Raw genomic sequence first — 26,051 nt, 5'->3', positions numbered from 1 at the left:
CTCTTTCTGTCTCCTTTCCTCTGGGTACTCTACAGACTACCAAAAGGAAACATATATAGCCGCAAAACCTTAGATATATGATGCTATCCTGCCTGCAAAATATGCCAGGGCGATGGTGGCATAAAATTTGTGGGAGTAACCAACCAATGTCTGATTTGACTTTAAAGCCCGCTCCAAGAGATGGAACCCAGACCAACACTGCTTAGATGAAAAGAACCAGAGACTAGAGAGCCCAGAAACCTAGGATAAAACCAAATAGTATTGGTCTTAAAAAAAGAAAGAAGGAAGGGAGGGAGGGAGGGAAGGAAAGGAAGGAAAGGAAGGTAGTGATAAAATGATTCCTAATGATATTCTGTTGTACCCATAGATCAGTGCCGTATTCAGCCATCATCAGAGACGCTTCCTCCTGCAGCAGATGCGAACAGATGCAGAGACCCCCAGACATTACACAGAGAGACCTTGGAACACTTACCTCTAAATGGGATGTCTCCATCAAATCCTTCCCCCAGAACTCAGGGAATCTTGTTATATTTTTAATGTGAAACCACCAGGGCTACACAGTGGGACCCTATCTCCAAATAAAAATGCAGAAAATAGAACCCACTTTTCAGAACCACTTTGAAAATACATAAATGGCGTCCATTAAACATGGGCTGGTTTTGAAACGGAGCCATTTACCCAAAGCCTGGGAACAGCTTTGACACAGTGTGGGGCAGAGATTGTACCAGAAGGGACTTCCTCTCAAAGAGCTGGTCACCAGGAAGTGTCCTATACCCAAGCCACCTGAATAAAAAGGCCAACCTGAGACGAAGATATTGCATGTGGCCACTACAGACCAAAGGCATGAAGCAGATGAAACTGCAGGTCCCCGGAGAGAGACTGGACCTCTGCTCCCAGTAGGAGCTGCGCAGGCATCATGGCTGCTAACTAGGGCCTTGGGAAGTAGACTTCTTAGGGAGAGCAGGGAAAGGCTCGCAACCCTGACCCACCGGAAGCTGGCTCAACAGAACAAGAGTGATATGGGCCCCGACCAGGAAGAATGTAGACCATGGAAGGCCAGGGTGCAGCCTCCCAGTGTGGGAGACCCTGGGGTCTCATGCAGAGGCAAACGTGAGAGAGAAATGTGTTCATTCATTCATTCCACTACGGACTGAGCTCATATCAAGCCATCTTTGTGGATCTGACCATAAAGCAGATGTGATTAAGGATTTGAACATCATTGAAAGAAAGCAGTAAAGGAATACACCAGGGCAGACAGAGGATGTACACACTGAAGCTGAGGGACTGGGAGTCAAGCCAAGGCCTAAGGGAAGAGCAGGAAGAGGGCAAGTAAAGGGGCAGGAAGGACATTTCCATTTTCTTAAACTTGACCTCACAGATTAGCCACCCCTGACTGCTTCCCTGGGACCATTTTACCCTGCACCTCAGTCACTCTGGGTCTGTCCCAGGGTCTTCCTTGTCCTCAGGACTGCCCTTTCTCTTCATGGTCAGAGCCTGTATTATTCACACTCCAAGCCCCAAGGCCCACCTATCCCTGATAGAGCCACTGGCCAGTGATAGCTGCCCTTGCTCACTTGGGCCACCTCCACACTTGCCATCAAAGCACCTTATATAAATTGCAATGCCAAGCATGTCACTACTGCTAAAGCCATTCCAGAGACAGGAGCAGCCCTGTTCTGCAGCCAGCATCATCTCTTTCCGGCCCTGTCCCTTACAACAGCAGCCAGCCTCAATGTGGCGTGTTACCCACCTCCTCAGGCCTTCACCCATAGGATACCACATCTCAGTCCACCGAGTTTATATTCTTACAGTTTTTTTTTTTCAGCCAAGCTCAAACAGCAAGTCCTCCTGGAAGCCTGACAGCTGCTGGGACTCCAACCTTGACCCCTCTGTCTCCAGGACAAGGCCCCACTTCCTGCTTCCCTGGTCCTACCCTAATCCTAAGAGGACAGACCTTCTGCAGAGACTGTATCCCCTCTGCTTTATTGTGGGTAAGGTAGGGGTTGGGAAATCCAAGCCATGGATCAAATCTAGCCCCCATCCAATGTCTGTAAATCAAAATATGCCAGAAAAAAATGCTTGCTTATTTACAGTCTCGTCATTACAGGTTTTACCCAAACAATAGAGTTGGTGTCCTAGTAACCTTTGTCAACTCTACACAATCTAGAGTCATCTTGGAGCAGAGCTTTGACTGAGGGATTGTTTAGAGCAGATTGGCCTGTGGGTGTGTCTGTGGGGGATTGTCTTGATTATTGATTGATTGATATTGGGGGGGAGTTGTCTGTCCCACTGTGGGTGGCACCATCTCTAGGCAGGTGATCCTGGGCTGTATAGAAAGCTAAGTCTGAGCCCAGGAGGGACTGAGTCAGCAAGGAGCATTCCTCCATGATTTCTGCTTCAAACTTCTGCTTGCGTCCCTACTTTGATGCCTCTCAATGACAGATGATGACCAGGAAGGGAAGAAATAACCCTTTTCTTCCCCACTTTTGGTCAGCGTGTCTTCCCACAGCAACAGAAAGGGGACTAGAACAGCTGAAGACAGCAGAAGATGCCCGGGCCACAGGAGGGAAATCACCCACTCTGCAGTTCCCAGGGAGGGTGAGGGGGGGAGAACTGGGTCCTGCCACAGAGGGAAACTGGGAAAGATGCTGCCAATGAATACGTGACTGCGTGACTGAGCTAGGTAGGCTTTTAGGTCACTGGGTCATGTCATCCATAGGCAACCCTGAAGCCCGTGGCAGCGGCCTTCCCACGTCACCAAGGCACCGAGACATGCAGAATCCACAGCTATGGAAATATATTGACTGTTCTAGAAGACATCAGCCAAATCCAGGGACACCACCCAGTGACAGATTAGAGGAAACTGAGGCCTGGTGGTTATGACAGATTAGAGGAAACTGAGGCCTGGTGGTTATGAGATCCACCCACTCTCCCTCCCTCCCTCTCCTGCCTCAGGCCCAGGCTCTGGAGTCAGACCTGTACCCTGGGGGAGTGTTGCAGGAGGTCCTTCCGCTCCTCCAGCCTATAGCCGCTGAGATACCAGCCCATTGGGGCGTGGTCTCTCTCCCTTTAAAAAAGCGGCCACTTCCTTCTCTCTCTTCACTTCCTGCTCGGCCAGCGACTAGACTCCCTTCCTGGTTGCGCAGAGGGCTGACGGTGATCTGTAAGTTTTTTCCCCTTTAAATAAATACTACCCTATTAATCATAATTCCAAACTGCTGTGGCATTGTTTGTGACTTACGCCTTCAGGGGAGTTTCTTTCCCAGGTACCAGTCTGAACACAGGAAACAGCCATGACACTCAGTGTGGGGTTGATGCTGAGGACACCACACACCAGGCCCAATGGTCCAAAACAGAGCCTCCTGCTCATCTATGTGAGTCCACCTGCCCGTGGCTCTAGATTCCCACATACTACAGCAGAGACTTGTATGACTTCAGCAGCCCCACCCTAAAGTGACCAATTACCCCTGTCTCCTAGATGTCACCCCCTTCATCACTTTCACAGTGGAGAGAAGGGAGGCAGAAGTCCTTACTCCCTCCCCACCCTGCCCCTGGAGGCAATATTGTCCCTTGTACCCCCCCCCCATCTGTCTGTCTGTTTGTTATGTTTTCTGAGACAGGGTTCCTCAGATAAAGGGGATGACAGATAGATGATGAGATGGGGAAACTGAAGACTCACCCCAAAGAAATGCAAGAGCAGAAAACCATGGCCACCTGAGGGCTGGCAGGAGCCAGGAGGCGCTCCGATCAGCACAGAAGCTGGCACTAGAGAAACAGAAGACTAGTATTGCCCAAAGAGTTCTTGGCTGTCCTGGAACTCACTTTGTAGAACAGGCTGGCCTTGAACTCACTGAGATCCACCTGCCTCTGCCACCAAGTGCTAAGATTAAAGGTGTGCACCACCACCACCATCTGACAAAATTTTATTTTATGTACATTGGTGTTTTGCCTACATGTATGTCTGTGTGAGGGTGTTGGGTCCCATAGAAGTAGAGTTACAGACAGGTGTGAGCTGCCATGTGAATGTTGGGAATTGAACCTGGGTCCTCTGGAAGAACAGTCCGTCTCCTGGTCTGTTTTCTACCCAGCGGGCAGAGCAGTGATGAAAACATAAAACCCCACAGTGCCATTTTGCTGTTGTTTTGAGGCAGGGTCTCAGCTCTCACAATAGTCCCAGGACGGCAGCCACCTGGCAATCCTCTTGCCTCAATCTCTCAAGGGCTGGGATTCCAAGCAAGCATCGCTAATGCCCAGCTAGCTTTTTGTTTGTATTATGATTATACATCGCCTCATGATAGCCTTTGGGGCCATGTGCCAGGACCGGCCCTCACCCCTCTCTCTCCTGTGCTGTAGAATATTATTTTAAGATGTGTTACATTTGCATTTATGCTGTGGAACATTTGTGTAATGATGCAAAGATGTGTTGCATTCCTTTATGTTACATTTGTTTAACTCTGTGGAGCTGTGTTACTGTGCCTGTCTAAAACACCTGATTGTCTAATAAGGAGCTGACTGGCCAATAGCAAGGCAGGAGAAAGACTAGGCAAGGCAGAGAGAATAAAGAGGAGGAAAAATCTGGGAAGAGAGATCAAGGAAAGAGAGCATGAGGAGAGGAGGATGCTAGGGGCCATGCAGTCACCCAGCCAGCATGGAGTAAGAGTGGAAGCAAGGTTACAGAAAGAAGAAAAGGAAAAAGACCAGAAGCAAAAGCTAGTCGAGATAATTTTTTTTTAAAAATTCGCTAGAAATAAGCCAAGTTAAGGCCTGGCATTTATAAGTAATAACAAATCTCTGTGTGTTTGGGAGCTGGGTGGTGGGCCCCAAAAAGAGTCAAAGAATAAAAAGCAAACAACACTCCTGGAGGTCTCCCAGCTCTCCTTCCAGCCACACCAGGTTCCCTGCATATCCCAAACATGCCGATACTGCCTCGGGCCTTACAGCTGCCGTTCCAAACACCCTCTCCTGCCTCCATCCACACAGCTCCCGTCCTCAGAAGCAAAGGTCAGCACAGATGACTACATTTAAAGCAGCACCTCTGCCCAACCATGACACCTCAGGCTCCTCTTCCCAGACTTTGTTTCCACCACCTGCTTCCCAGTGACACTTTCACAAGTGCAGGGAGTTTGTAGGTGCTCACTAAGTAAGTGACAAGGACTGGGTGGTGGCTATTCCACCCACGAGGCCCACATTTGCTGTCTTCGAATATCTCAGTGTGGGCGGCTCACCAACCAGTCCTACGGCACTTCAGAAAGCTACGGTCCTCTGTCATTAGATAAGGGACAAGGCGGGTGTCCTCCACTCCCACAGATCTACGGATCCTGCCTGCAGTCTCAAGGCGGCCACAGGAAAAGGAGGTCTGAATAGGGAAGTGCCTGGGTCAAGTCCCACGGGTGATTGACAGCAGAGTCTGTCTCTGGACCCTCAGTCCTAACTGCTACCTCCACCCTGCCTACAACTGCATCCTCCCGCTTGGGCACATTCTGGGTCGCAGGGCTGCTGTGGCCCAGCAGTGGCCAGAAGGCAGCCAGCTGAAGGTTCGAAGATGATAAATGAACCACACTCCAGGTGCTCCCAGACCAGAGGAGCTCCTGCCTGGCTGGCATCACAGGACTAGGGAAGCATGAAATGGTGCCATTAGGCAGAGGAGTCAGAGGCTGCTCCCGAGGAACCCGGCTGAGGTGCCCTGCCAACGGGGCCTGGAGTCAGGGCCTGTAGAGGGAAGACCAAGGAAGTGGATGTCTAAGTAAATAGGTTGGGGCTGGTCCTCTAGGCATGGTCCCCATTGTGGCCCTGGAGACTGGCTGGCATGCACGTGGCCTTTGGTATCCCAGGGCCTGACCAGCAGGCTGTACCACTGCCTAGCAATTTACATTGCAACTTTACCCCAATGTCCTCTGTCCCAGGGGGCTAGGGGATTACACTTGGACACTGGGTTTCTATGTAAGCAAAGGCCAGTAGGTTTATGCCCTAGAGTCCCTCCCTGCCCTCCAGCATGGGGGCTCACAGAACCCTCCTTCCATCTGCCTCCAAAATAGCAGGCTGGTCTGCCATCCTACCCTAGTTGAAAGCACCAGTGTACGCACACACGCCCACAACTGTCCCCTCTACAGTTAAATACGATTTGGGGACTATGGACTTCTGCTGATTATCCACTCAGCCCTAGCCTCGATTTAAAAAGATAAGAGAAAGCGACTAGATTCAGCCTGTTTAATCTATCCCAGCTCTGTGTTTGCAGAAGCCAAAGCACTGACGAGGTAATGGGCGAGCCAGAAGGCTGACTGTCCCTGACGCCGGGCTGAAGCAATCGATAGTCAAGGATAAATCCACAACTTTATGTTTGCGCCAAAGCGCCCATTCCTACAATGGATGCCAGGGGGCAGAGAATAAAGTTTTAATGAGTTAATTTTCTAGCACACACCGAAAATAAATCGCCCATTTCTTTTGAGTTGCTCATGCACGGCTGCCTGGACACCCTCCTGGGTCAGTTCACAGGTACTTCTGCCTCAGTGCAGGGTTTGCCACACCTCACCCGCAGAAACAGGGTCTGTTCTTGGGGAAGCTGCCTGCCCCAGGGTCCTAAGAATGTGGCAGGGGAACCCAGAGTTTGACTTCAGTCTCTCCTGCTGCAGCAACGGTGGTTTCCTTCTTTTACATCTAGGCTGAGATCAGTAAATCCCAGGCCACCTGAGAGACGGCCGGAAGCCAAGGCTGCAGGCTGAGGCTCAAAACCTGAAGGCTGGGACTGAGCTCCCCGCCTGTTCAACTGCAGTGTGTGACCTTGGGCAAGGCTGTCAGCCTCCCTGGGCCTTAGCCCTTGCACAGCCCTAAGTGAAGTTTAGCCACCCTGCCCTGCTATGTAAGGGCAGCTGTGGTAATCAGGCTCAGAGCTCTCAACCCATGCCCAGGTTTAAATCTCTGTCTCTGTCTCTCTCTGTCTCTATCTCTCTCTCTCTGTCTCTCTCTGTGTCTCTGTCTCTCTGTCTCTGTCTGTCTTTCTGTCTTTCTCTCTCTGTCTCTATCTCTCTGTCTCTATCTCTCTGTCTCTCTGTCTCTCTCTCTCTCTCTCTCTCTCTCTCACACACACACACACACACACACACATATACACAGGGTCTGAGCACCCAGGAGCCTCTCAGACCTTGTGTGACAAAGCCTGCCTTCTGGCAGCACCCAAACTGAAGCCAAAACATTCACCCACAGATACATCACACAGGTGACAGTGCCTGCATGGCCACCTCTGGACTCCCTCCTCCTGCCTACCCCTTCCACAGCCCACCAAGCCCTGCCAATTCCTTCTGTACCCCAGACTAACCATCAGGGTTCAAGGCTGGGTGACCCACCAGGCAGGACCCTCTGCATCTCTCCCCTCTATCCCTCCAGCCAGGACCTTGGCTTGATCAGACAGAGTAGAAAAGCCACCACTTTGAGGACAGGAATGAGGCCTCCTTGACCTTGTCAGCCAAGGAACTAAAGTAGCTGAACCACTTGGTCAACCAGGTCACCTGCACCCCCATCGCCTCCAGTCCTAGAAGTTGCCTCAGGGCTCCAGAGGGCCCCAATCCCTCACCTGCAGGCAGCTCTCTGAGGAGGAAAGGTCTGCTGCTGTCTGGGCATCACGACACTTGGAAGGAGGACAGAAGGGCAGGATGCCCACATAGGTGCTAAGTGAAGACAGGTGGAAGCTGGGGACCAGCTAGAGAGTTAGTGGGAGGGACCATGCCATGGGGCACTGGTTATGGTGCCTTGGGGACCTTGGTATGGACACATTACAGAGGAAGGGAGAAGAACAGGACAGTGACACTCTGCCCTGGTCATAATCCAAGGAAGCATGGCTGGGGACAAGATTGCCCAGAGGACAGACAGATAGGCAGAGACGCAACTTCTGCCACGCATGAAGAGCACACTGTGCCTTCCAACTGCCCTGCTGCCCTTCACACCAGCGATGTCTTCATTTGAGAACGGATGCTCCTCTCTGCCCAGGCAGCACAGGTGCCGAGCAAGCACTCTGCTGAGCACCTCTGGTCTTAGAGCTTTGGGATGAGGGAGAAGGCTTTCAGAAGGGTGTGCGGTGTGTGCACACTGTTATGTGTGATGTGCAGGTCTGTGGATAGGGAACGTAAGATGTGAAGAGCGGGTGATGTGAATCTGCGGCATGTAATGAGGGGGTAGGAGTGTGTGCTATACATTGAGTGTGTGTTGAGGCGTGGGAAGATGGAAAGACTGTGATGTGTGGTGTGTGTAGTGGGTAGGGTTGTGAGTAGCAAGGGCGTGAGGTATACAGCAGGTGGTACATACCAGACATAGTGGACATATGGCTAGGTGTGTAGTGCAGGTGACAGACTATGAAGTATAGCGTACAGCAGAAAGCACAGTGCACATAGTAAGGGGGTAGGGCATGGAGTAGAGGAGAGACAGGTAAGATGTATGGGGTGGGAGTGTACGCGTATGTACAGGATGTGACGTGCTGTGTGGTAAGTGGAGTATACACGGTATGGTATATGGAGGTGTTCGAGGGCTGTATGGTGCACGTGATGGGTAGGGGTACGTGGTGGCGGGCTATGAAGGGCCCATGAGCCAGGGAAGATCGGAAAGATATGTGGGATGATGGGTGTGTTGTGTATAGCAGATGTAGGGACAGGGTGGATTTATTGGGGTGTAATGGGTATGTCTACTGGGGGCTACCAATGTGTGAGTAGAGAAAACAGCCTCAGGAGCAGAGACTGTGGCTGGGTGACAGGCACACTAGCAAGGCCTCCTTCCCTGCTTCCAGCTTGAGCTGGTTGATCAAGCCAGTGGTGCCCCCTGCTGTCTGTCCAGAAGTCAGACTGCTGGCCTGGGAAAGGCTCCTGCTCAGGGAAGAAGGAACGGAAGCAGGAGGGAGGCTGCAGAAGGTGGCTATGCTAGCCAAATAATGGAGCCTGACCGGCACCAGGGTGTCTTCGACCTCAGCTAGGAGAGGTGCTGGCTCCATCTTGCAGGCCCATGGAGGGTACACAGGTTATAGAAACCCCGTGTGTGTCCACACACATGTGGACATGAGGAGCTTGAGCATAAACACGGGTGTGAGCATGTCTTCACAGGCACATGAGTGTGCACTGCAGCCATATGTGAGGCGTGAACAGCCCCGGGGAAGGGACAGCTGGGTTTCAGACTCACCGCTTACCCAGGAAGCTGCGGTCACAGCTAAAGGCCCTGTGCTGGGGCATGAGGCTATCGTCTGACTGCTCTTGGAAAGTGCTCTGAATCGTCCAAGATCCCGAAGCCTCGAAGACCTGACCAGAATGAGGGACACTTCCATCCCCAGACACAAATAGCACGTGGGCTGTAGAATAATAGCCAAGGCTGCTTTCCCTACCCATGGGACAGCCAGAGCTGAGCTCTGACCACAGGCCCATGCTCCATTCAAGAAAGTCAGGACTACTACACGGGTGGGTGGGTGAGTGGGCGGGATCCTGAGACCCAGAGCCTTCTACCCCAGCTCTGCACATTCCTTTCCCAGAGAGTGCCCACTTCTGCCTGGTGTCAGCTGCCTATGCACACTGCCCAGCTCCCCGCAGCCCACAAAGGCTGTTGAGGAGGAAATGGCTTGTTTCTCCCTGTGTTTTCCCACCCCATCCAAACTCTGCCCCAAAAATAGCCTCGTAGCTGGGCCTGGCAACAGATAACCAAGAGTGGAGTCTCATCAAGAAGGGCTCACCAGGAAACCAGAAAGGCCACCTGAGGGGAGAGGTGGGCAGTACCCTGGCCAGCACACCCTCCAAGTCTGGCAAGGGGGGCCGTGAAATAACTTTGCTCACCAATGTCAAGCTCCTCCAGCCTGGAGACTGACCCTTCCGTGTGCAGCTGAGTCGGGTATGTTCTTTTTTCTGAACTCTGACACACTTTCTCCCCCAGTCCTATGCCAGGACCTATGCTGACAGCTAGCCATACAAGTTGAAGGAAGCCCAACCCTGCACCCAAACAGCTCACCAAGGAGAAGACAAACTCAGGCCTTTATGGAACGGTGGAGCCGCTGTGACTTCAGGTGCTTGACAGAGAAGACAGCCAAGACCCCACCGTGAACCCCTGATGGCCTGGCACAGCCAGCCAAGGGGTCTGCTTTCCTTCAGCCACCTACGCCTCCAAGGCCCTCTGAGAAGGCTGGCCTCATGGGGAGGCGTGCCAGTTAGAGGCACAGGGACTGAGGGGACATCATAGGAACTGAGGGGACATCACAGGGACTGAGGGGACATCACAGCAGCACTCACACTTCGCCACCACCAGAGCTACGATGACTCCCACCTTACAGAAGGGGAAACTAAGGCTAAGCAAAGTCCAAAAGAAGGTGCCTATAACATCTCACCTTTCCCAAATGATAAAGAGAGCTGCACCCCTAAATAATAGGCCAGGCTGGGGATGAGAAGTCGTAAGTCTGGGGAGTTCAGTCTATCCTGGTGGGTGATGGAGGCTCTGGCATGCAGAGAAGGGTCAGCCTGGGAGAACCATCTGGCCCCTTTGTTCCAAGAGTGTATTCTCCTCCCAGACACTGGCCAGGAGCAAGGACCAAGAAGTGCCGGCCACTCTCCAGACAAACATGCCCATTACTGCCAGCACCCCTGACAGCTTACAGTATCCAGGAACAAAAATGGGTCATGCCAAGTCCTGGGGGCATAATTAGAGTCCCGGAAGCCAACTTTCTCCTGCATGACCTGGGGCTGGAACGGATATGGAAACAGGGCTGGGAGGGATGGAGCAGAGCCTCGGAACACCAACAGGCTGGCAGAGCGAACAGTGTGGGCACGATGCATACTGCAGAGCCCCACCTCAGAATCCTGTGGGATCCAAACCGATGGAAAGAAGTCAAGTAAAGAGCAGATGCCACCAAGCAGGACAAGCTAGCCCCTGGCTTGGGGGGCTGGGGTGAAGCTCAAGCTCAGCCCCTTCCAGACATGCAAGCAAGAGCAGTTGCTTAGCCTCTCTGGGGCCTTGTCTTTCTACCTGCTGAGTGGCATCAGAACAGAACCTGCCTCCAGGAGTTAGCGGGCTTAGAAATAGCAAGGGAAGCAGGATGTCATGCCCAGATTAGGTTCTGGGGCCTTTGGAAACAGGCCTCCAAGGAATGATTGCCACTGATCCAGCACAGGGGGCATCTACTAACAGCCTACCATCTCCTAGGGTAGCCTCAGTTCCCTGTTGTACCTTCTAGACCAGTGGTTCTCAGCCGTCCTAATGCTGCGACCCTTAATACAGTTCCTCATGTTGTGGTGATCCCAAACCATGAAATTATTTTCATTGCTACTTCATAACTATAATTTTGCTGCTGTTATGAGCTATTTTGTAAATATCTGTGTTTTCTGATGGTCCTATGCAAACCCTCCAAAAGGGTTGTTCAACACCCCTAAGGGATCGCAACCCACAGGTTGAGAAACACTTCCCTAGACAAATTCAGACTTTGTTGCCAAGCTCTCACTAGGAAACCCTCCTCCCGTCAGCACACTCTCAGCTGACCCAGTCCATCCTTTAGGAGGAATTCCCTCCGCCCTGGCCCTAGCCTCTCCCTTGCCTAAGCCTAAGAACAGTCCATCCTCCCCGACACCCCATGTATCTCAACATCAGTGACCTCATCCACCATGCCCACTACACCTCCATTTGACCCTTCAAGTTATGAACTCCGTGTGGGTTCCTACTGTGTCTGGGTTAAAATGCAATTAAAAAGAGGAAGGAAAGCAGACAGGACACACAACGCAGGACGCCGGGTGGCCAGTGTCACACAGCATCTTGAGTCCCCTCAGTGATCACTCTCCAACACTCCCAGACAGGGTGATATGGGCATCACCCGGGTACAAGGGAAGGGAGCAGAAGCTAGGGCCCTCTCTGACTAGGAGAGGTATGCCCAGCACTCTAGGCTCCCTGTCCTGCACCAGAAAGGCGGGGGGGGGGGGCATGGGGCACCCACAGGAAAGAGGGAAAAGGCCTGTCACATACCCACTGAGGGCATTGTCCTACAGAGCACACCCCAGGGTGTTCACATCCACCCACATCACCTGGGGAGGTCCATACAGCACATTTTACAGCCCCAAGCTGGAAGGCATGACACGCCGAGGCTACGGGGTGAAACTGAGTCTGGCCTCCAAGCCAGTGCTCTCCCAAGCCTCCCCCCCCAAGCACGGAGCAGCTCCAGTGTTCTGGAGCCCTAGGGGGCCACAGTCACCTGACCCCTGGCTGAAACCACTGGTACAACTCAACATCGCTAGCTTTTCTGTCGCAGACCTGATGACCTCATGTGAGGCAAGAAGACATCTAACACCATCTCAGCTCGTCCCAGGGGCCCACTGCCCAAGCTGAGCAAAAGTTCTACAACATTGGTCCCTGACTCTGAGTAACTCTGGCCCTGACCAACACACCAGACTCTTGCTCCTTGTAAAAGATGATTGGCACTTCCTCTGACCCCGCCCACCCACTTCTCTAAAGCAGTGAGGGCTGGAGGTGGATGAACTCCTTGCGGGGGATGTCTCCCCTCTTTTTGGTGTGGGATCATTGATTTAGAAGCAACGTTAAGAATCTCTGCACAGTCAGCACCATCCGGCGATGGCATCAGAAGAAGCTCTGGAGATACAAGTGCCCTGTCATGAAGGGCGTGCCCAGACAGAAGACATAGGACTGGCCTGCATGGCATCAAGGTTCCCTTTCTACCCAACAGTCTTCCAATCTCTGACATTACTGTCCCAGACCTTGCTGCAAGCGAGGCTCCATCACCCAGATCCTCGGGATCCCAGCTGTCCTCAAAGAGAAGCAAGCAGCTGCCAGCATGTTGGGGGGGGGGGGCTCCACTGTCCTCTTACAGGACAGGCTGACATGGGGGAAGATGGACAAAAACAAGACAGACTACAGCATAAGGAGAAAAAGCCTTTCTCGAGGGTCCGAGAGCTGCAGGCCACCCCCAGGAGAGCTGAGGGACCACCACCGCAGGACAGATCTCAAGATGCCATTGCTGGGTCCAGGTGGAACCTGCCTGGCCCTAGCCTCAGAGAGGGCAGGGCTATCAGGTGTGAGGAGCCCAGGCAACTTCCGAGGCTGCTAGAGAGAGCGCAAGGTAACTGCTGAAGATGTGTGTGTAGCTGCGCAGCTCATTAAAGCCCACGGAGCTTAAAAATAGTGAAATGTGCAGGAAGCGGGGTAGGGGTGGGGAGCTGGGACAGGGCTGCGACTCAGCACGCCAGAAGCCAGAGCAGCATGGGAAGGCCTCATAAGCATGCGGAGAGCCCCTTGGTCAGCACCAAGTCCTCCCCCAGTAGAGGCCTGCAGCCCTGAAGCCTAGTGTGGTGAGGCAAACTGGGGGACGCAGAGGCAAGGGGATCGTGAGTTCAGGGCCAGCCTGGGCTAGATAATGAGACACTATCTCTAAAAACGTAAGCCTGGTGTGACTGTGAACGCCTGTTATCCCGGGACTTGGAAAATGGAGGTGGGAAAATCAGGAGCTCAAAGCTAGCCTGGGCTACACAGAATTTGAGATCAACCTAGGCTACAGGAGACTCTGTTTTAAACAAACAAAAAAAATCAAACAAAACAATAAAATACTGAGGGAAAGGGAGGGGAGACCATGGCTCAGAAGAAGACACTCACATAGTCTAATGGACCACTGTTTTGTTCAATGTTAAAGAGACAAGAACTCTAGATGAATGCAGAGTGCAGCTGCCCAAAGATGGCACCCTTGGCCCTTCCGGGCATCCCCCTGAGGACCCCTCAACACCACCTCTCTCAGTCTGGTACCACAGGCATCAGCACTAGAGGGCCTTCATTCAAATCCTCCCCCCTTGCCTCCTTCCAGCATGGTGACCTTGGAGAGGTCCTTCCTCTGCCCTCAGCTTGTTTCCTCAGCCATAAAATAGAGATCCTTCACACTCCAGCACACAGGGTTAACGGCAGCACCCTGCACGTCCCACTGAAACACACGAGGTGAGCCGGCTGGCGCGAGTGCGGAGTACAGAGCATTGGGGACACACATGTCCCGGAATACACTCCATGCTTTCACTAAGAAAGAGATGGGGAAGGTGCCCTGGGGATCAGAACCACTGACTCGATATCAAGGAACATCCCGGGCAAAGGACACATGCTGGGCATCCATGACACTCAGCCATCCCTCTAGTGAATACACACCAGGGGCTGAGCCAGCCTCAGGAGGTGACTGCAGCCACTACAGAGGGGACAGGGCAGGGATAGGCAGAAGGAACTCCTAGAGAATATTTGGCCACAGAAGGTCCCTGCCTAAAGTCAGGGCTGTGATGGAAGGGAGGCTTAGGGTAGGCTCCGAGCTCTTCCACATGGTCCGGGCTTGTTATCCTGCTGAAGAGGTCTGCTGAGATATCCAGACCTGGGCTGCCGGGAGCATGAAGCTTACACAGCATGGGGACTGAGAGGACTTTAGCACTGATTATTCTAGCTGTCACCGAACAATGGGGAAACCAAGGCACACAGATGGAAACTCCCTTCCCTTCCAGGCCAGGCCACCTTCAAGGGAGCCAGGACCAGACTCCATGATACTCTGCTCTCCAACATGCCTACCTCTTATTGGATGCCATGCTGAATGCTTTATGTTTCCAAGAGAACTGAACTGAGGGTCAAATAAATTCTTAAAACCACACTGTGGTCAGAAAGAAAAACAGAGAGTGTCTGGTCACCATGCCAGGATTCAGTCATGAGTTATGGAGGCGCCTTCTGTAGCCTGGCCAGAGCTATCAGTGCTCTCCCACTCCGCCTCACTCTGCCCACACAGCAAGTAAGAGTCTAGCATCCAAATCCTGACTCTGTTAACTGAAGGTCTTGCAAATGATGCCTCAGTTTCCCCTCTTGGAAAAATGAAGATAATTATAGCACTTGTGTTGATTAAGGAGCTAGTCCACATGAATACTCATAGTAGGTCCTTGGGATATAAACACACCACTTAAGAATAAATCCTTCGAACTGGAAATATGGCTCAGTGGTTAGGAGTGCTTGCTGATCCTCCTGAGGATACAGTTGTGGCTTTCAGCACCCACACCAATCAGCTCTTGATTACCTGTAACTCCAGCTAGAGGGGATCTGACACCCTCTTCTGGCCTCCACAGGTATCACGCACACATGTAAACATGCACAAATACATATACACACATAAAGCAAATCTCAGCCAGATGTGGTATCAATGTGCCTTTAACTCTAACACTTAAGAGGAAGAGAGAAGCAGATCTCTGTGAGTTCAAGGCCAACCTGGTCTCCACAACTCTAAATCAATCAATTGATCAATCCATCCATCAGGCCAATAGGATGCCTCACCAAGTAAGGTTCCTGCTGCCAGGCCTAATGACTGCCTTTGAGTCCAGAACCCCCATGGTGGAAGAACCGACTCCTGCGAGTTGCCTTTTGACCTCTACATGAGTACCGTGACATGTGCTCCCACGAATAAACAAACACATAATCAAAGGTCTATTTTAAAAAGTAAATAGTGAGCACACAGCAATTCCAACGCTAGGTATGTAGCCAAGAGAAATGAAAATACTGTCCCGACAGCCTCTGCCCCAGTGCTCATAGCATCTCGGTGTCCCCGAGCTGGGAAGTGTCAGGCCGAATGCCTGTCAACTGACGCTATGAACACAATGCCTGTCCACATCTAGATGCTATCGTGAGAGAGGAAGGAAGCCCTGCCCAGTGTAGGGGAGGACTGGAGCACTGTCATACAGTGAGTGACTCAGTTTACGTAAAGATCCTGTGGGGCAACGTTAGAGACAGAAAGCCAGTTATGAGCCCGTTAGGGCTGGAACAATGGAAAGTTTCTGGTGTGTGTGTGTGTGTGAGAGAGAGACAGACAGACAGAGGGGGGGGGGAGAGAAATGTTCTGAAATTGAGTATGGTGAAGGTAAATCATTGAAGTGTGCACTTTAAAATGGGTAAGTTGCTTTGGCATGTGAACAACATCTCAATCAAGCTGTTTTTAAAGGAGGTAAGTATTTAGAAACTCCTATAAGTAGCACCAATCCCATTTTAGAAGTGAGGCTCAGAAGATAGGCTGGGGCTGGGGGTAGACAGTTGGCCTAGCATACACAGGACCTGGTGGAGTCCTATCCCCAGCACCATGTAAAACTGGGCAGACAGAGCACACCTATGCTCTCAGCACTCAGGAGGCAGAGACTCGGGAGCACAAATCCAAGGGATTCTTGGCTACCTACTAAGTTCAAAGCCAGAGAAGTACATCAATCTTTTGTTTGTTTGTTTTGTTTTGATATATTGACACAGGGTTTCTTTGTGCAGCCTTGGCTATCCTGGAACTCGTTCTGTAGACCAGGCTGACCTCTACCTCACAGAGATCCACCTGCCTCTGCCTCTCAAGTGCCAGGATTAAAAGTGTGCACCACCACTACCTGGCAACTGTTTTTTAAAGAAAACAACAGAAATGAGGCTCAAAGCCACGAGCCCAAAGCTAGGTTCAGGGCCTGAAAAAAGTTATCAGCACTTGGAAAAAAGTTATTTATTTGTGTGTTCATGTTTGTGTATGGGGGTGGTGCACAAACCACAGCGCATGTGTGGTCAGAAGACAGCTTGCTGGAGTCGGCTCTCCTCCCCACCATGTGTTCCAGGAACGGAATTCAGGCTGTCAGTCATGACAGCAGGCACTCTGACCCTGTCCGATAAATCTTCAAGTCCAGGGCTCATCTCTGAAGTTTCCCTATGGAAAATCAGCCCAGATTCATGGAAGACTACATCTGCCCTTGAACATCTAGGAAGAGTCAGGTTTGGTAGCTCACACTTCTAATCCTGACACTGGGAAGTACCACAAGTCTGAAGCCAGCCCGGGCTCCATAGTGAGTTCAGTACTAGTCTAGGGCACATGGTAAACTTGAGACCAATCTGGACTATATGGAGACACACTGTCTTGTGTGTGTGTGTGTGTGTGTAGTAAGGGAGCCTCTATTACCTATACCAAGGATGCTACAAGAAAAATTCTACCTGTTATCTAGCCCAAACACATCCAACTAAAGTAAGGATGATATAGAGAGATTCAAGGTCATAGGAGCCAAGTACCAGAGGAGAACCCCACAGTACTAGCCAATGTTGAAATCTCATCTAGTGAGACTTGGGGAATGGGGCACAGCTGACTCCAAGTCATGAGTTCACGGTTGACTTTAGAAGTGACCTTGGCCAGGCAACTTCATATTTGGGGCTCTTGATGAGATTATATTTGGGAGACATGTGGGGAATGATCCCTAGGAGTCCTTTCTAAGGCCCTGAGTAGTTCTGAAATAATTCACTCCCCTCTTCCAGCCTGCCAGTCACCCCACATGACCAGGTAAAGAATTAAGGGGCAGTGGGCATCTCTGAGTTGCTGGCTTTGGGTGTGGATAGCCTGGTCACCTCACAGTCTTTGGTAAATGCAGGGGATCTATGAGAGGCCTGTGGCCTAATCGTCAATCTCATACTGTCAGAGATTCTGTCGGCTAATTGTCCCATCTCAGGAAGCAAAGGGACAGGCACTCTCCAAACAGCAAAGATGCCGGATGTGATGTGGAACCAAGGTCTTGATCCTGAGCTGCCCACCCTGTGCTGTTGGCAGGGCAGGGAGGGGAAGGCTTCACCTCAGCCTGCCCAGGGCTCTCAGCCAGGGCATTCAGGCTTGAAGGGAGAACCTCTGCCCTGCTCTCTGCTCTGCCATCAGGGCTCAGCAGCATGGCAGTGCCTTGTCTTGGCACTTCTGAGCACAAAACCACCAAGCCTTTCCCTGGACAAATGAAAACTAGAAAATGAGCAACCAAATTCAGCCAAAGCCACCCAAGAAGCCAAACAGCCTCACTGGGAGATCAGCCCACGAGGTCTGGTGCCAGGGGCTCAGTCAGGACATCTGCATGTGTCCAGAAGGGAGGCAGGAAGAGGCCATCCTGTGGGTGTGCCAGGCCTGCTGGCTCTGCCAGACCGTCATGCATCGCAGAACACTGGGGGAGACGTGGGAAGACCGACCTCCTTCATTGCGTTTTTAAGAGGGCACTACTGAGATTAAGAAGGGCACTACTGAGATCCAAGGTAAGTGGAGAGCTGTAGTTTGTCTACAATCACTCATGGGCGGTCGGCCATACTCCGATCCTTCCTATCAAATTCCCTCACATCTTGCCTCACCCACTCCCAGCACTGAGCCCTTCTCTTCAACATGCTCTCTTCTGTTTTAGGGAACGCCCAACAGTGATCACGGATGCATCTTACAGTGTCATCTTCACGTCTCTAATATCGTCCAGGATCTAGGTAAATATTAATACAGTAAATCCTCACATCACTCCTATGGGTTTCAAACTACTTTATTTCCACTTTTACACACAGGGAAACTAGGACATTAAAATAGTTTAGTCAAAGCCCCCCTGACAAAACACTGGAGGAGCTGGAATTTGCACACCGGCCATCCACCCAAATACCTAGCCTTAACACCAGTCGGCCACTGGGTCCAGCCACACTCAAGATGGCCAGAGATCCCGTGGGTTCCAGGAGTCACAGGAGTCAGGAAGTGTGCTAGTGCTGGGAGGAAGGAAAGGTCAGGGGCCAGGCTGTAATCTGTCCCTGGCAGGCAGCTACCCTCAAGTCCGAGCTGAAGGCACACTTGGAGTTGGCAACTTCATCCACCACACTGCAAGCGGCAGCTTTGATAGAAGCAACACTCCTATTGATGGCTTCTTGATCTCTCCTGCTGGGGCTGGTGGCTGAGACCAGTGTTATTCTAGGGTCAGGTAACAATGCTGCCAGATCTCAGAAAGTGGGCAAGTTGAGCCACCTCCCATGGGTACCCACCCAAGTCCTGCAGATTCACTAACTTCTGGGGATTCCCACAGCTGAAGCCCTTCCTTATCCCTCACAGAGACCATCCCGCTGGAGAAGAGCCCTGTTAGCGCAGAAAAACCACATCTGCCTCCAAATGCACCCTTTGTTAAATAGCTATGACAAGAGCCACGTAAATCAAAAGAAGCCATTCAAACAGTTGGCAGCTGCCATGGGTCCAAGAATGTCATTTCAGCAGGGGGAGGTGGTATGACCCGGTCCTCTTCCGGCCCCTCTGCAACTTCAGGTCAGAGAAAATGGAGCAGGATTGTGAGAGGAAACCACGCAAAGGTGGCGTGACAAAGGCAAAAGAGAAGGCGTCTCTGCCTCTCCTGACCTGCCAAGGACACGCACATCTATCCCTGGGTTTGGGGACCCAGATAAGGAAGCCTGCCTTTCTGCGCCTTTGCAGTATCTTCTGCAGGCCGCTCAATGGGCCATCTGCTGCCAGGTCTGTCTACAAAAGCCTCAAATCCCATCTCTCCAGGGGGCGGAAGCTGGGGACGCATCTGCTTACAATAAAGGGAACCTATTAGGGGGAGAGGGTTGCCAGGACGTGTGGGCCAGACCAGACCAGCTCAGGGTGCACCCCGACACACAAAGGGTTGTTCACTATGGGGAGCCCATAGGAAGCAAGACTGGGTCCCCAACGCTACCCTCCCTGCCCCCACCCGAGTCCTGCTGTCCTCTGCCGCTGGGCAAATATTGACTTTCTTTCACTTGGCCAGCGGTGGAACTAAGAGCAAAGCCCTGACTGCGGTCTTCCTCTGGGAGGCAGAGCAGGCTGGCAGGCTGGCAGCTCCCAGCAGCAGCCATCCCAGATGGGTCAAGAAATCAGAGCCGGCCTTAGAATCAGATGTCTGTCCTTTGGCCTTTGTTTTGTCTCCACTTCCAAGCCCACGTGGGCTTATTCTCACGTTCTGGCTGCCCTGCTGCTGCAGGCGGCATGTCTAGATTGAGAGGGGAGGAACGGGGTGGCTGGTGTGCCTGTGGAGATCTGGACTGGCACCGGGGAACTTCGTGCTAGCCCTGTATTCTCCTAAGAACTCAACAGTCTCATCGACAACAAGAAGGTTCCTTCTCAGGACCCGCTGTCCTTCCTGCCATCAAAGCGCTGTACCTCATGCTCTGATGCTATAAGAAATGGAAAATAACTGTCTTCTGCTTAAGGAGGAAGATGGAAGGAGAGAGCGAGGGCCCCAAAGTGCTGACTCAGCTCCGCCGCCGGTCCTAACACTTGGTGTGGTACTGGGCAAGGAGCTCTCCCTCTGCGTCTCAGTGCCCACAATCAGAGCTAAAGGAATGAATGGAGACGGCCCCCAGGCCCATCTGGGTGCCCAATCCTGACGTCCCCTTACCCAATAACCCCAGCGCACAGCAACGCCCTGGCTCCATCTGCATTTCTTCCAAGACTTCATTCCTCAGCCTTGTCTCACAGGAACCTTGAATGGAAGGGTGCTGCCCCTCTCTCCTTACAGACAGCCTCATTCGGCCAGTCATCCCATGGCTGAGTTTCCCCACCAGAGGCCCTGTGCCCAGGGCAGGCACACTCCAGGGTGCAGAGCCCAAGGACAGAGGAACCACAGTACACTCTTGAATTCCTGTGTTCGGCTGCAGCTGCAGGACAGTGAACTCTGATCTCCCTCTGTATGACCGAGAGCCCCAGGCAGTGCCTATGGCAACAGTAGGTATGCCTAAATTCCAAGAGGATTCCACGAATTTTACATAAATTATCCCCATGTGTTCTTAAGAACCCTAAAAGGCAAGGAACATGATCCCCATTTTACAGATGAGACAGATGAGGCTCAGAGACATAAAAGAACTGGCCTAAATCCACAGTTACTAAGGAACCTCTAATCTTAGCCATCAGGACTCGCTGGACATGGTCATCATCTCTCCCTAGCTCAGTCACAAGATGGACACCAAGGGACGTGAATATTAGATGCCCGAATGACCCCAACAAACCTCCCAACAGCCAACAAGACCAGCACTGATTCTCCTAGCTGGCCTTCCACTTCACAGCAGGAAGCTGAGACCCAGAGAGAATGTTAGCACACACAACAAGTGTGGGGGGTAAACCCTGCCCCTCCACTCCCCTCGCATCACGCCTGCACAGTCCAGTGTGGCCTCTGGACGCTGGCAGTCCTCCTGGTCTCTTTTCTGTGCTCTCAAGACATCCAGCCTGGCCCCTCTAGCCATCAGTTAGCTCACTCCTCGATGGTTCTGTCAGAAGCACAGGAGAGACCAGAAGCGGCACTGGCTGAGGAAGGCAGAACTGAGGTGAAGGAAGTGAATGTAAAGTCAGGGTCTCCTCCCCATGAAGCTCCTACTGCACAGTGCCTGGTGACTGAAGGGACTGGGACAGCTGCTCCCACACCCTGGGGAAGCTTTGGGCTCCTTGGGGTTGATCATACTGCAAGTTCCCCTAGCCCTCACCCTGCCCCCCACGGCCACTGCTCCCAGCTGCCCCACTGCCTGCTTGCCCAGGGCTTTGACTGATACAATGAATAATGGCCATGCCTCTTTGGCTCTGCTGGGAGCCACACTGTATTAAGCACTTCCCATGTTTCTTCTTTAATCACCATAGGAACACTAGAATCCTGTCACCTTTATCTCTATGTCACTGAAGTGCAGAGATATAAAGGCACTCACTCAAGGTCACCGAGTAGTAGCCAGCAGAATGGGGGCTCCAGAGGCGGAGCCTGGGAAAGGGGTCCTATTTCTTAGAGTATGACTCAAGGCATCTCTGGGGATAGGAAGCAGGGAGGAGCCATGCATTGGGAGTTCCAGAAGCCATCTGCTCCCATCAAACACCCTTCTGGTATTCAGGCACCAACCCTGACCTCCAGACAGTCTTCGGAGATGGATGGGTTCTGGGGCATTCTCTGGCTCGACTTTCTTCCTAAGCAGGTGGGGAAGAGGTTTGTCCAAGGACACATAGGCTCATACAATTGGAAAGCAGAGCCTGTGAACTCAATCTAACTCTCTTGTTTTCACCCAGGAGTCTTGCTACAGGACCTGAGACCCAGTGACAGGCTAGGGACTCATTTCAGCTGAAGTCCCAACAGGTTCTTCCCGAGAACCTCAGTGAGATCTACAGGCAGGCAGTCCAGGCTAGACAGTGGGCTGTGACATCTCACACTGGAGAGCTTCCTAAGCAGGGGACTCTTGAGGTGACTGGACAGCAGAGCAGGCAGCATGACCTTGAGAAGCCTCTGAAGCGCCTATCCACCCCAGGGACCCTCTCTCCAGGAAGGCTATACCTGTGCAGAGGGTGGGTACGCAGTTCTGGGCTGACTCGGGCCTGCCTTCCTCCCAGGCTGAAGACTATGAGAAACAGCGATAAGAGGACAGGCTGTAGGCCTCCACCCACTGGGAAGGTTAAAAGGCCAGCCTTCTGTGCCTGCTTCCTATTCCCCTTCGGTTGGGACAGCAGGTGTCAGGCTTGGAGAGACCCCAGATTCTCACATGCCCCAAATCCCCAATTCCAGATCAAAAGACTAAGGCCCAGCATGGTAAATGAGTTAGTTACTCAAGGTCAGCAAACAGGTCAGAATGGAAGCCTTCTGACTCCCCCTGGGGTTCTGAGTTCAGAGTTTCACACTGCCACCCCCTCCTCCTCAAGTGTGCATGCACAGTGCTCTCTGCAGAGGCCAAGAATCCAAGGCAGTGAATTCCCAGACACAGAAGCTCGGCAGGCGTACTCATGGGCTCGTTCACCAGACCGCCTTCCTCCTCATTCTCCCCTGCATCGTTCCCCTGCCTGTGTGGTGCGCAAGCCCCTACATCCTACTGAGCCTCCCAGAGGTCCACCATTCGTCCAAGGTCACACAGCAAATCCAGTAGAGCGCTGCTGCCCACTCTCCCCTTCTCCTGGGCCTCTCCTAGGTCCATGGCTGCCGGCCAGGATCCTTGAGAATACTGATTCCTCCAATGCACAAAGCCACGACACTGGTTGGAGGATGAAAAAGTTCTGGGGAGAGAACGGGGCAGAAAACATGACCGCAGAGTCTGGTCTGAAAAGATCAGGCCCTTAAGGGGTGCAAAGGACAGAGAGTCCTGTGTTCTGCGGAGTGCCAGCACCCCCCACTGCGCTCCGCTCTGCGCCAGGGGGCTCCAAAGCTCCACCGCGCACGCACGTGGGATCCTCCAATTCATCCTCATTGCGGAGGGGGCGAGCAGGGTCCCCCACGCCCTGCTCATGCTTCTCACCGCACACCCACTCATCCACCCTCCAGGGTACTTCTTCCCACGGTTTCTAAGCTGTGAGTGTCCTCGCTTCCTAGCGAGCTCCCTGTCCCAGCACAGATGCGCTATCCTAGGCACAGCACTAGAACAGGTCGAGGTGGAGAGGTTCCTAAGATATTCAGGACATCTCCCCCGGGACAAACAAGTGGATTTCCGGAGCCCGATCTCACCAGGGGCTGGTCTTGCACTTAGTTTATACCTTAGTCAAGTGCCAAACCCAGAAAGTCATGGTCTCACTTGGTGACCCAGCATCAGGGGTCTAGCACCAGGCCCTGGGAAGCTGCTGGTGTCCTGGGTGTGGCCTCACTTGGGACTGCGGGGCGGCATGGGATGGCCTTGCAGGGTGCCCTGCTTGGGCTCCCTCTTACCCAGGGACGTTCCGGGAGCTGATCAGCGTGGGCTGGTGGTTGAAGGCAGCGGGAGCCTACCGCCCCGAAGTCCAGGTCCCCTCTTCCCACTCCCGCGCCGGCCGGCCAGCGCTGCGGCTCTCCTCCCGATCCCTCGCTCTCTCGCTCGCGCGCGCTCTGCAGTAGTAACAACCTGATCCGCTTCCCCCGCCCGCCAATTGAGATGCGCCTCACATCCGCCTGCACACGCGCGTGCGGCCCCTCAGAGGCGATCCCCGATCCTGATCCCGATCCTGATCCTGGGGAGCAAGGACCTGCACCTGCACCCCCCACGCCCCTTTCTTCAGCCAGGACAGTATGCAGAGGGTGGCAGAGAAGGGGCCATCCCGGAAAGATGCTGCCTAGAATCACCGGGCAGAGGGGTTTAACCCCACTCAGCCATTCAGAAGTTGCAGGCCGGGCAGCTCAGATCCTGGAACCGCATGGGGCTCCCCCAGCTCTGGCTCTGCGGAGAATCCCCGCTGCCCGCGCGCACAGTGCCCTCCTACGACACTCCCCACCCGCCCCGCCACCACAAGCTTTTCCAAGCTTCTCGGTGCTGAACAGTGGTTGGGGGAGGGGACTGAGAGAAGGGGACCCCCGCCTGTCAGAACTGCGGGGAAGAGGGGAGAGGAGTGACGTGCTTCAGGGATCACTGATCAAGGTTTTCCTGAGTCCGGGGGAAAAAAGAGAAGGGAGGGGGAACAAAAGGCGTACACCGAAGAGAGGGAAGGAGGGGGTGTAGTCGAGGGGGCACTGCACCAGGTCTCTAGAGGGTGGAGTCAGGACAGGGTGTGGGGTGGGGGTGGGGTGGGGGCTTTCCATAGGTAACTAGGGGAGGGGGAATGCGGAAGAAGAGAAGCTATCCTTGAAAGGGTAGTCTCCTGGAGCCCTCCCTGCTTTCCCCAAATCTTGCTTGCTTCTTGGGCTAGGTAAGGCTTCCACAAACCCCGATTGGGGATACAGAGTAGGAAGTGACAGGGAGGCTTGGAACTGGGGTGCCCTCTCTTCCCTAGTGTTTTGGTCTTGCCTTGTGCCTCACGCTCACTTGCCACCCCCCACCCCCCCCCACAGCCAGCTGCTAAAACCTAAGGAGCCCACCCCTCGAGTGGCAACTCAGGCTTACCAAGACCATCCCACCCTTGCTCACGTTGGTCCAGCTTGCTCCACCTTCTGCCGCAGCGTTCCCCTCCCCTCCTGTTCAGGACACTAAGTAGCACAAGTTCAGGAACAGCAGCAGGATGTGTGCTGGGAGAACTGGCTTAGGCTTTCCAGGGTTTCCCAGGGCATACCTGGGGGAGATGGGAAATTCCCAATCTACCATCGACCCCTTCTTCCTCTCCCTGTCCCCAGCCCCAAGACCGTATGCCATCACGCCTAGCCCAGCGACTGCGGGCTCCTGCAGCATTGCTGCTCTTTGTGGGGGCTAGTACCTTGTTTTAGAATGGCGCTGCTTGCTGAAGGCCCCTAGGCTACTGAAAAGCTAACTCTGGGGGATTCTGGGCAGCATGCCTGGGCAAGAGCATACATGTGTCTGGACACCTGGCAGGGGCTGCACATGGATGCTGGGAAGGGTGCTCCCAGGTGGCCATTCTTCAGAAAAAAAGCATGACCTGAGGATCCAGAGTTCAAGGTCAGAATATGCAGAGTACTAGGGGGTGCTCTCAGGTTAGAATACAGGGTTTCCTGTAGCTAGGAGTGCCCAACAGCATCCTGCCGTAGAGGACCCACACCTGCATGGTGGGAATGGGTAACATGAAAGATGCCTGGAGCTTACTCAAAACTGCTGCCGTGCGATTGGGTCTAAATCAGAGACGTCCAGCTGTAAGGCTGAATACCTGTTTACTTTACAGGCTGTCTCCACGTGCCTGTGCCCTCCTAGGGTGGAGGGACAGCAGAATTCTGTTGGTATGTGAAAGAGTTGTCATCTGCAGGCAGGGAGCTGGGGGGGGCGTGTCCTCTGAGAATGGCATCTACAGTTGGCTCCCTTCCCTACAGGGGTGCTAAGAACAAACTGTTTTACAAACTCATACTGGCAGCTTCAGAGTGAGGCAGGAATAGATGTCCCTCAAAATGTGGGTGACTCAACCAAGGAGTCATGGTGGTCCAAGGCTGGGCCTTGTGATTCTAGATGCTGATCTTTCCCTAGTCCACATGGGCTAAGTACGTATCTATATCCTCCCCCTCCTCCCCAGGTACTCCTCCCACCCAATTGTCCTCCATCTTGTTCTATATCCTCCCCCTCCTCTCCAGGTACTCCTCCCACCCAATTGTCCTCCATCTTGGTCTATACCCTCCCCCTTCTCCCCATATACTTCCCCCATCCAATTGTCCTCCATCTTGGTCTTCCTGCAAGTTTCCTGCCCCAGAGCCTCAAGGGGCCTCCCCCTTCCCACTCTCCAGTTTCACCGGGTTCTACCCTTGCCCACATCTCTGTCCTCAGCTGTCTACACTACCCTGTAGGACCTGAAAGGGCCATGCTCTGCCCTGTTGCAGGACCTTGGCACATGCTGCGCTCTCAGAGCTGGGCACTACCCTCTTTCCCCTCACCCTCTCACCATGTCAGCCCTACCCCCTCACTGCTAGCCTCAGTTTCCTGCCCCTCCCCCCCCC

General features: G+C 53.0%; 1 protein-coding gene across 2 annotated transcripts in view; it reads right to left on the bottom strand.

The window, feature by feature from the left end:
* Nucleotides 1–26,051, bottom strand: part of Syt2 (synaptotagmin 2) — a 105,741-nt gene that overhangs the window by 20,380 nt on the left and 59,310 nt on the right. Inside the window, exon 1 of one of the 2 annotated variants that reach the window (XM_013346697.2) lies at nt 23,421–23,837. The exons of the other annotated variant lie outside the window; for it this stretch is intronic. The gene's annotated coding sequence lies outside the window, so the exon portion shown is untranslated. Of the gene's footprint in view, nt 1–23,420; nt 23,838–26,051 lie in introns of those variants that run through there. 2 annotated transcript variants of the gene reach the window in all.

The sequence above is a fragment of the Microtus ochrogaster genome, chromosome 6 (assembly GCF_000317375.1).
Source record: "Microtus ochrogaster isolate Prairie Vole_2 chromosome 6, MicOch1.0, whole genome shotgun sequence".
Classification (NCBI taxonomy): Eukaryota; Metazoa; Chordata; class Mammalia; order Rodentia; family Cricetidae; genus Microtus; species Microtus ochrogaster.
The sequence above is the reverse complement of the archived record's forward strand: the minus strand, read 5'-3'. Positions and strand labels throughout refer to the sequence as shown.